Raw genomic sequence first — 10000 nt, 5'->3', positions numbered from 1 at the left:
GGACGTTTCCCGCACTCGTAAAGTGCAATCCACCCCTATAACGTGCGTTTCATGAAGAGTTATTGCCAATATGCGACATTCCCGCTGTCCCTATACATGAGCCGCGACCTGTACCACTTACGAGCGAGAGACGCGATCGCGTTGCTCACTGTACGGCGTCCGATACCGAGCCATCAGCATGTCGGTCCCCATGCGCGTTGCACTCGCACTCGCAGTCGCAAAAACGTGGGGCAAATATATTACGCGGAAGAGTTATAACAGACCGAGCCCCACTGCATGAGGGGAGTCTTTGTCACTAATGTACACAGATGGAACATTTTGGACTGGAACCAGATTACCCGTACACACGGCGCTGATTAGTAATCAATGCAGAGCCATCAAACTACAGAATATATATACAACTGTCCGTATACATGCTGAAAGAGTCTGCCCACAATGGGAACCACACGTCAGCCAGCCACTCTGATCACGCACCACTCTCTGCTTCTAACGGGCGCACATACAATATGTAAGCACCAGCATGGAACAACATCCAGTGCATCCTCTCCGCCACATTACACAATCCACACTATCACAACCAGACCAGGAGGTCCATGCGGAAAATACAATATCCCACCCTTTCGACATCCACCATTGCGCAGATCAGGCACCAACACCCACACATGTCCTATACAACGGTGCACCCAACATCACAATAGTACCTCCTGTCACAGCGCACAAACAATGACATGAGTCAAAGACACAGGTCTGACACAAGCATAGAATTGGAGCGCCGCCTCTAATAAGCCAAAGGTGCATCCTGACGTGACAAATCTGATCATGTCACAAGCATTCACTTACTATAATCACTATCAACGAACCTGCCGCCCCCGCCCCCCCCTACACCTTTCCTTACAACAACGTGTAACCTAACCTAACCTAACCTATGTTGTACCTTAACCTAACCTATGTTGTACCTTAACCTAACCTATGTTGTACCTTAACCTAACCTATGTTGTACCTTAACCTAACCTATGTTGTGCCTTAACCTAACCTATGTTGTGCCTTAACCTAACCTATGTTGTGCCTTAACCTAACCTATGTTGTGCCTTAACCTAACCTATGTTGTGCCTTAACCTAACCTATGTTGTGCCTTAACCTAACCTATGTTGTGCCTTAACCTAACCTATGTTGTGCCTTAACCTAACCTATGTTGTGCCTTAACCTAACCTATGTTGTGCCTTAACCTAACCTATGTTGTGCCTTAACCTAACCTATGTTGTGCCTTAACCTAACCTATGTTGTGCCTTAACCTAACCTATGTTGTGCCTTAACCTAACCTATGTTGTGCCTTAACCTAACCCATGTTGTGCCTTAACCTAACCCATGTTGTGCCTTAACCTAACCCATGTTGTGCCTTAACCTAACCCATGTTGTGCCTTAACCTAACCCATGTTGTGCCTTAACCTAACCCATGTTGTGCCTTAACCTAACCCATGTTGTGCCTTAACCTAACCCATGTTGTGCCTTAACCTAACCCATGTTGTGCCTTAACCTAACCCATGTTGTGCCTTAACCTAACCCATGTTGTGCCTTAACCTAACCCATGTTGTGCCTTAACCTAACCCATGTTGTGCCTTAACCTAACCCATGTTGTGCCTTAACCTAACCCATGTTGTGCCTTAACCTAACCCATGTTGTGCCTTAACCTAACCCATGTTGTGCCTTAACCTAACCCATGTTGTGCCTTAACCTAACCCATGTTGTGCCTTAACCTAACCCATGTTGTGCCTTAACCTAACCCATGTCGTGCCTTAACCTAACCCATGTCGTGCCTTAACCTAACCCACGTCGTGCCTTAACCTAACCCACGTCGTGCCTTAACCTAACCCACGTTGTGCCTTAACCTAACCCACGTTGTGCCCTAACGTAACCCACGTTGTCCCCTAACGTAACCCACGTTGTCGCCTAACGTAACCCACGTTGTCGCCTAAACCTGCTCTGTAATTGTTATACGACTCGTTCAATTAGTGTAGTGTTGCCCACCCGCAACCCTCGCAATATAGTTCGCTACTCGCACTCCCCGCTCCCCTGTGTATCGCTTCATGTTAAACACCTTGCAAGTCTTGCTCACTTTCCACATGCTCCTGCTGTACACTGTAATGTGGATGGCAGCAGGACGTACATGCCGCCCCTCCCCACGTCCCCACCTTGCCCCCTGCCTTCGCAAGCTGGTTGGTGAGAACTTTGCATGTTCAATGCCCTCCGCATGCGACGTACTCAGGCTACGTTGTGGTGCGGCCTGTGTCAACTGTCCGCTAATGTCGTACGCGTAAACCACAATCTGTACTGCACATTCGTCCTTATGTACTGAATGATACATCGTGGCACATGTGTGACCGTACAACGACTGCGCCCAAAAACGGCGGACCATACAGTGCAAATATTGTGCACGCAGCTACGTGTCGTCTCCCTATGAGAGCTGGATTGCAGTGTGGTACGCCATAGAGACGTGTGGGAGGAACGGACGCCGTGGATGGCGATCAGCATGAGCTGTCTGTTGATGTATTCGGACCTAGTCGTCTCTCCTCACACACCGTGATGGCATGGTGCACCGCGTTCCATATCTGCGACATGCTACAGAGGCCGGTTGACAGTCGTTCGAGCAATGGACATCGCATACGTACGGGGGCCACCTTCCACGTATTGTCTAGGCGTGCACATTTTGTTGCGTGTATGTGGGCAGACGTAGTGTGGCGTGACACCTGACACAGGCATGCAATAATCGTGGAAGTTGCAAATGGCGATGGACGCCTGCGTTTTCTGGTGAAGTTACGCAAATGAACAAATGGTAACCTGTTGTGGTGCGGTTGTTCTCGCTAGGGGTGAATCGGTGATGGCGACGATAGGTTGAGGTACTAACCGGTTGTTCCAGCGATACCCACCATGCCGACGAAACTGAACGGCATCTGGGTGTGAAGCGATACGCGGCGGTGGCTGGGTGGGACCGTCCCCGGCCGGTGAGGGGGCGCCTCCCGGCGTGCTGGCCGCGCGGTGCGTGGGCGCACGCGCTACAGCCGGCTGGTGGGGGCGGCCAGTGGCAGGCGCGCCGGCCGACGGACGCGGCAGGCGTCGCAGCTGCGCGCCGGCGCACCCTGCGCGCGGCGCCGTGCGGCCAAAGTAGGTCCTCGCGGGCCCGGTGCGAAGCGCGGTGGACATCTTCAGTGTGCTGGTCCGATTGAGGACTGTGTGCGTTGAGGATGCGCCGCCGCCCGGCGCTCGGCGCCGCGACGCCGTCTGCTGCTCGGTCGCCCCAGCGGTTCTCGCTGGTGGTTTGTATCGCAGCTGTGCGGATGTGTTGGCGCGTGCGCTGTGCTGGGAGAGTTCGCTTCGGCACCCAAGTGGGGCTTTTGTCCTTCTGTGGCGCTGGCGTTGGAGCTGCCGGTCACCGTAGGTGGCGCGTGTTGTCTCCCGCCGGCAATGCCACGACAGCACGCTCCCGGGCCTCTGTCGGCAGCGGCAAGCTCAGTTGGGAGCACGGGTGGTCGCACCGAAAGCGTCTACTCGCCTAACTCCGGGCGATTGCGCCTCTCTCGAACCCGACCAAGTACTTGGGACGGCGCTGCGCGCCGCCGGGACCTGAGAGGGTTTCGAGGTGTATTGTGCAGGGGAGCTCAGCCTCCTCCTGTTTGCAGAATGATTGAGCGGACGCTTGCGTGTTCGCGCGGGCCCCCGGGACACACTCCCGGGCGGCCGGCTGCTCAGCTCTAGTTGACGCAGCTCCCTGGTTGATCCTGCCAGTAGTCATATGCTTGTCTCAAAGATTAAGCCATGCATGTCTCAGTACAAGCCGCATTAAGGTGAAACCGCGAATGGCTCATTAAATCAGTTATGGTTCCTTAGATCGTACCCACGTTACTTGGATAACTGTGGTAATTCTAGAGCTAATACATGCAAACAGAGTCCCGAGTCTGGCGTGAGGTCAGTCGCTTGACGGCGCGTTTCGGCGCGGGCCCGCCCGTTGCCGGCGCGCCGTAAGGCACGGAGGCTCGCACTGGGGCGTATCGCTTTCCAGTCGGGCGTGCCGCGGCAGTCCTCACTCGGGGAAGTGAAGCGTCTCTTACAGCCTCTCCTTCCCAAGTAGCTCTTTCCGCCTTCCCGTGGTGCCAGACGTCAAGCTCGGCATTCTGCCTTGCGTCAAAAGGGAGAGCTGCGACCCAACCCGATGCGAAAGCGAAGGGTGCGTGGCACAGGGGGAGCTGTGTCGAGGGACCGAACACCAGTCCCTTTCTGTTCGCAGGGCACAGACCAGCAGGTGCTCTGCATGCCGGCGACCTCGGTTGTCGGCGTGGGATCACGGCGCGAGTCGGCAAGGGTGCTTCGCCGCGCCCCTGGGTAACCGGGGCGTGTTCTGCCAAACCCAGGTGGTGGTGACATCGCCTGGGCCAGGTTAGATGGGCCCAGACCGCCGAACGACTGGGGGACCGACCCACCACCTGAGTAGGAGTGGGTCCTTGGCCTTCAGGTGGAAGCTCGGGCTAGTAGGCGGCGAAGGGCGAGGGGTGCATCCGCCTCTCCGGAGTGCGGGGTGCACTTGCCGAGGAGCGTCGTGTGAAATCGTCGACGACGAGGCCTTCGACGAGGACCAGTGCGCTGGCAACGGCGCGCTGAACCTGGCAGCTCTGATGTGCCCTTGACCTAGGGGCGAGGTCGGTGGGCGAGCTGCAAGAGTCCCCCCCCATGCCAGAGGAGCCGGTCCGGGGCAAGAGACGGGCTCCCAATCCTTTTTTCGCTTGTCTACAATATGGCCGAGTCAGAGACAAGCGATTCATGTGCGCCTTCGAGGGCTTCTTTGCTTACTGTTCCCTCCCCATCAGGGGGCACGGGGCAGACCGAGGAAAGTATCAGTGACAGGCATGCCAGGATTACACAATACCTGGAAGCCAATGTGAAAAATGGCAAGATCAGCCAGGCTGCGATCTTGACGTTAAAAAATGAACTCGCCTCCTGGGCTATTGCTCATGCGAAGCTTGAGGGGCGGGTTGAAGAACTGCAGAAAGAGAATGAAAGGCTGCGCAAGCAGCCAATAAAGTCATGGGCCAATGTAGTCGCTCAAACGACACCTAAGAGCCAAACTACTAGAGATACAATTGTAAAAGTATCACAAAGACCAGATACTGCTGTCTTTTTGCGACCATTACCCGGTCAAGACACAAAAAAAGTGCAAGAGATATTCACAACAACGATTAATCCTGTAAAGGATAAAATTAAAGTCAACAAAGTAAAAGCCACAAAGAACGTTGTGATAGTTGATGTGGCAACAGTAGATGACCGAAACAAAATACTCAACAACCAAAAACTGTGCAAAGCCGTTAAATGTGAACCCCCGAAAAAGAGAAATCCGCTTGTAATTATGTACGACATACCGGTCACATTTGAAAATAATGAACTTCAAGAAACAATTCGTAATCAAAATTTTGACGATATAAGTGCTGAGGACTTCAAAAATGAATTTAAACTTAAATTCAAAACAGGGCCAAGAGACAAAGACGTTGTGCATCACGTAGCAGAAGTTTCTGGCCAGATGTGGAAAAAATTAACCTCAATGGGTAAGATTTACATTGGCTTCCACGCCATAAATGTGCGGGACTTCTTGGTGGTACCTCGCTGCCATAATTGCGGAGATCTTGATCATGTACACAAGTACTGTGAGAGGAAGTCGGCTTGCTCCAGGTGTGGAGAAGAAAATCACATCAGAAAAAACTGCAAAAATCCGGCAATTTGTATCCCATGTATAAAGAGAGGCAAAAAGACTTGCAATGCCTCCGGTCGCAACTGCCCGACGTACAGGATGCTTGAGCAGAGACTAATATCAAGAACTGATTATGGCTGAGCCAAATACAGCACCCAGGATGCCTAAAAGAAAATCCCCATGCAAGAGGAGAAGGGATGCAGCAAGAGCAGCCCAATTCAAACAATTTCTTGCAGCACTTGCAGAAGGAAGTGATGGTAGAAAGAAAATGAAAGATGCGTGCGTCCAAACGGACTCACAAGAACAAGTGGCAGCCCCCTCTCCCTACTGCTGGGGATCGCAAACGCCAGGAAATCAGGCAATTCGCGACAGGCGTCCTGTAACGGTGGGCCGACCGGCATTCGTTCAAGGGAGTCCTGTGCTGGAATTGCCGGTGCAGGTCAATACAGTTACTAGTACAAATACACAAATAAATAGCACCAATGTGAATACTGACTCGAGACAACCAAAAGCTGTGAGAACAGCGGTTGATCCGGTCAGAATATATCCCAATCTCGAGCATTCCCTACAATTATCCCGTCTGGAGGAGCCGGCTGTCCTAACCACCGCACTGCGACATCTAGTGCGGGTAGGACATAGATACGGGCGCAAGGTCACCTTCTCGGCCATGGAGGCTGTAGACAGGGTACAACTAAAGACAATGAATCTCCCCACTGACTTCGGTGCCCTGCGTGACCTAGTAAGAAAGGTGTTTGAGAGAAGAAATGAAACCTTTAATTTAGAGGAAATATATAATCAGTCTGTCCTATCCAATGGGAGAATAGCTTACAACGGGACAAAAACCTTCCCAGAATCATATGTGCACACATATTTCCCATAGTTACAGAAATAAAGATAGGACAGCTAAACGCACACAATAGTAGACTGGTCATGCAGGAACTTCGGAGAGTGGTGGAGGAGAAGAGTCTTGATGTGCTCTGTTTGCAGGAGCCATACTCTCTTGCGGGGAACATAGCCTACGCTGCCATGAGCTGGCAAGTAGTAAGTTTTGGAGACGACCCGAAAGCCACCATCATAATAATCAACAAGGCACTGCGGGCAACAGTGCTCTCACACCTCTCGGACGACCACTGCAATGTTATTGAACTGCAGTCACCAAATGGCGTCATATATTTAATAAATATGTACTTTCAGTACGGTACAGATATTGACATGTACCTTGACCAACTTACGCAGGTGGCAACGGTGCTGAGGGGCAGAAAGGCAGTTGTGGTGGCGGACGTGAACGCCAAATCCCCCCTATGGCACAGTGGCACTCGAGATGAAAGGGGAAGCAAGCTGGAAGAGACTATTATGTCTCTACAACTCCTCATTGCCAACAGACCTGGAAACCCCCCCACCTACACAGGAGGGGGAGGGAATGGAACCAATATTGACATCACAATGATGACAGCCAATATCGCTGCCAATATACAAAACTGGACTGTTACTGACGGAGACACTACCAGCGATCACAACCTGATCACATTCACAATCACAGATCAGGAGCGCCACTGGGACATAGGGTGGGAGGTACAACTAAATTATAACAAGACCAATTGGGAGCGTCTCGCAGGAGAGTTTGACCCTCCGACATGGCCGGAAGATGACGATGACGTCAACAAACACGCCGAAGATCTGGTGGGCGCTCTTACCAGGGCGGTAAAGGCCGCTGTACCAACCAGGAGGAGAGCCGTTGCGGCTTCTCCATCACCATGGTCTGCGGAACTAGGGCAGATGCGTCAGTCTGTCAGGAGGGCGAGGAGGTATTACCAGCGAAGTGTCGTCTGGGAAGAAAAACAAAGATGGCTGCAAACATACAGGGAAGCCAAAGAGCAGTTTCAGAAAGAACTGCGAACAGTCAGGCTGGAAAGCTGGAAAAAATATGTGCACAGCCAATTGGCTATTGATCCCTGGGGCACTCCTTACAAAATAGTAAGGGAAAAAATCAGGTCGCCAATGGTGCTCTCCACAATCAGGGATGGAAATCGGATGACTGGGTCTTGGCAGGAAACTGCTGAGGTCCTTCTCCACCAACTCCTCCCTGATGATGAAGAGGAAGAGGACACAGAAGAACAACGCCTAATTAGGCAGGCTCTGCAAGTAGACTATGAGAATAACATCATGGTGTACCCTTTCTCTGAAGAAGAAGTTGCAGCCCACATTAAATCGTTAAAGAAAGGAAAGGCCCCAGGACCAGACGGCATCATCGCGGAGGTGGTGCAGTACCTCGCTCCTCAACTAGTGACACCTTTAGCAAGAATTTACAATGAGGCCCTGCGCCTCAGAACATTCCCTAAAATCTGGAAGCAGGCCAACGTTGTAATCATCAAAAAGGGGCAAGACAAAGACCCTAAAGAAGCTAAATCTTACAGACCCATCTGTCTGTTGGACCTGTTGGGCAAACTGCTGGAGAAGTTACTAGCTGACAGACTGACAGCACACCGAGTGCTGTGCGGGATGAGTGACAGGCAATTCGGTTTTCGGCAGGGGCGATCTGCGTGTGACGCAATTGCCCTCGCATCCGAGGTCTGTGGGTCGTCTCCGCACAAGTATATAGTTGGCATCATGGTGGATATCAGTGGCGCCTTTGACAACCTGTGGTGGCCTTCGCTCTTCTCCTGCCTGCGGGAGAAGGAGTGTCCAGGGCCGCTATACGGCTGTCTCAGGAGCTATTGTATGGAAAGAGAGGTCTGGCTATCGTCCCCTAGCGAGCGAATAGGCAAGAAGATCACGAAGGGGTGTCCACAGGGCTCTGTCCTGGGGCCACTCTTTTGGGACATAAATATGGAGCCTCTTCTGGAGAGCTTGGAAAACAGTGTGGACGTGCTAGAGGCGATAGCTTACGCTGACGACCTCCTTCTGCTGGTTGGCGGCCGAAGTCGCGAGGACCTCGAACCCAAAATCAATAGGACATTATCAATTCTCACGCTGTGGTGCCAGAACACGAAAATGACCATTGCGCCTAACAAGTCTACATACCTATTACTGAAAGGCCAATTGGCCAGAAATCCAACAGTAAGAATCGAGGGCTCACCAGTGATTCGGCGTCGTGAGGCCCGGTATTTAGGGGTTATAATCGACGAAAGGTGGAATTTCGCCAAACATATAGAAACAGCAACACAAAAATCACTCGAAGCTCTAAACAACTTAATCACAATAGGACACAGTAGATTCCATCTCCCACCAGAACTCATTAAGTTATATCACAATACCATTCTTGTCTCTATCATGGGTTACGGCTCCGGAGTGTGGGCACACAGGCTCACGAGGGTTGTGCCCGCTATGTCTGTGAGGAGGGTGCAACGCAACATGCTTTTGCGCTCCATCGGAGCGTACAGAACATCTCCGGGAGGGGTACTACTAGTACTTATGGGGGTGTGTCCCCTGGATATCAAAATCCGGGAACAGGCAGCCTGGTACTGGGTTAAAAGAGGAGATGTAGATAAGACTGAAAGTATCTTGGGAGTGCGGGTGGGGGACAAGTTTGCCATTAAGAGGAGAGGAGAAGAGTTATGGCAAGAACTCTGGGATGCTGACACAACAGGCCGAAGGACTTACCAGCTGCTCCCAAATATTAAAGAACGCTTCCAACTATCGCATTTCCAGCCAAGTAAGGGACTGTTGCACTTCCTCACAGGACATGGACCGTATCCGGCATATCTATGCCGATTCGGGAAAAGGGCTACCCCCTCGTGTGACTGCGGAGCTGAATGGGGTACTCCGGACCACGTGATCTATGAGTGCCCCATCTTCGATGATGTAGCCAGTGACCTAAGAAGCCAGTTGCCTCACAACAATACGTATCAATTAATCAGAGATCCCACCACATTCAACATAGTAAACCGCCTTGCCAGCGAGGTATCAGCAAAGGTCCTGCGGGAATATTTAAGGGAAAACACTTGAACAACCGGACATGACATAACTGAAGGCGACCCATCCCATTCCGCCGGGGCGTGGACTGGCCAATCGCCGTGACGGTAGGAATCCGCCACGCTCCGGAACAGGGGGAGGGAGCGCCAACACCCGGATTCGACAGTTGCGCACCGATCATGACTTAGCAATAGTTAGACCTTAAGTAGACAGTAGATAGAAAATCTTAACAGAACTTGCAGCGATCTTCAAAAGGCCAGCCCAGTGCCAGGGGCATGCTCACTGGGATTAGCTCAGTGGGCACGGCCACACAGTAGGTTTATATAAACATCTGGCACGCCTGTAACGCTGCAGGAG

The sequence above is a fragment of the Schistocerca piceifrons genome, unplaced genomic scaffold (genome assembly GCF_021461385.2).
Source record: "Schistocerca piceifrons isolate TAMUIC-IGC-003096 unplaced genomic scaffold, iqSchPice1.1 HiC_scaffold_936, whole genome shotgun sequence".
Taxonomy (NCBI): Eukaryota; Metazoa; Arthropoda; class Insecta; order Orthoptera; family Acrididae; genus Schistocerca; species Schistocerca piceifrons.
The sequence above is the reverse complement of the archived record's forward strand: the minus strand, read 5'-3'. Positions refer to the sequence as shown.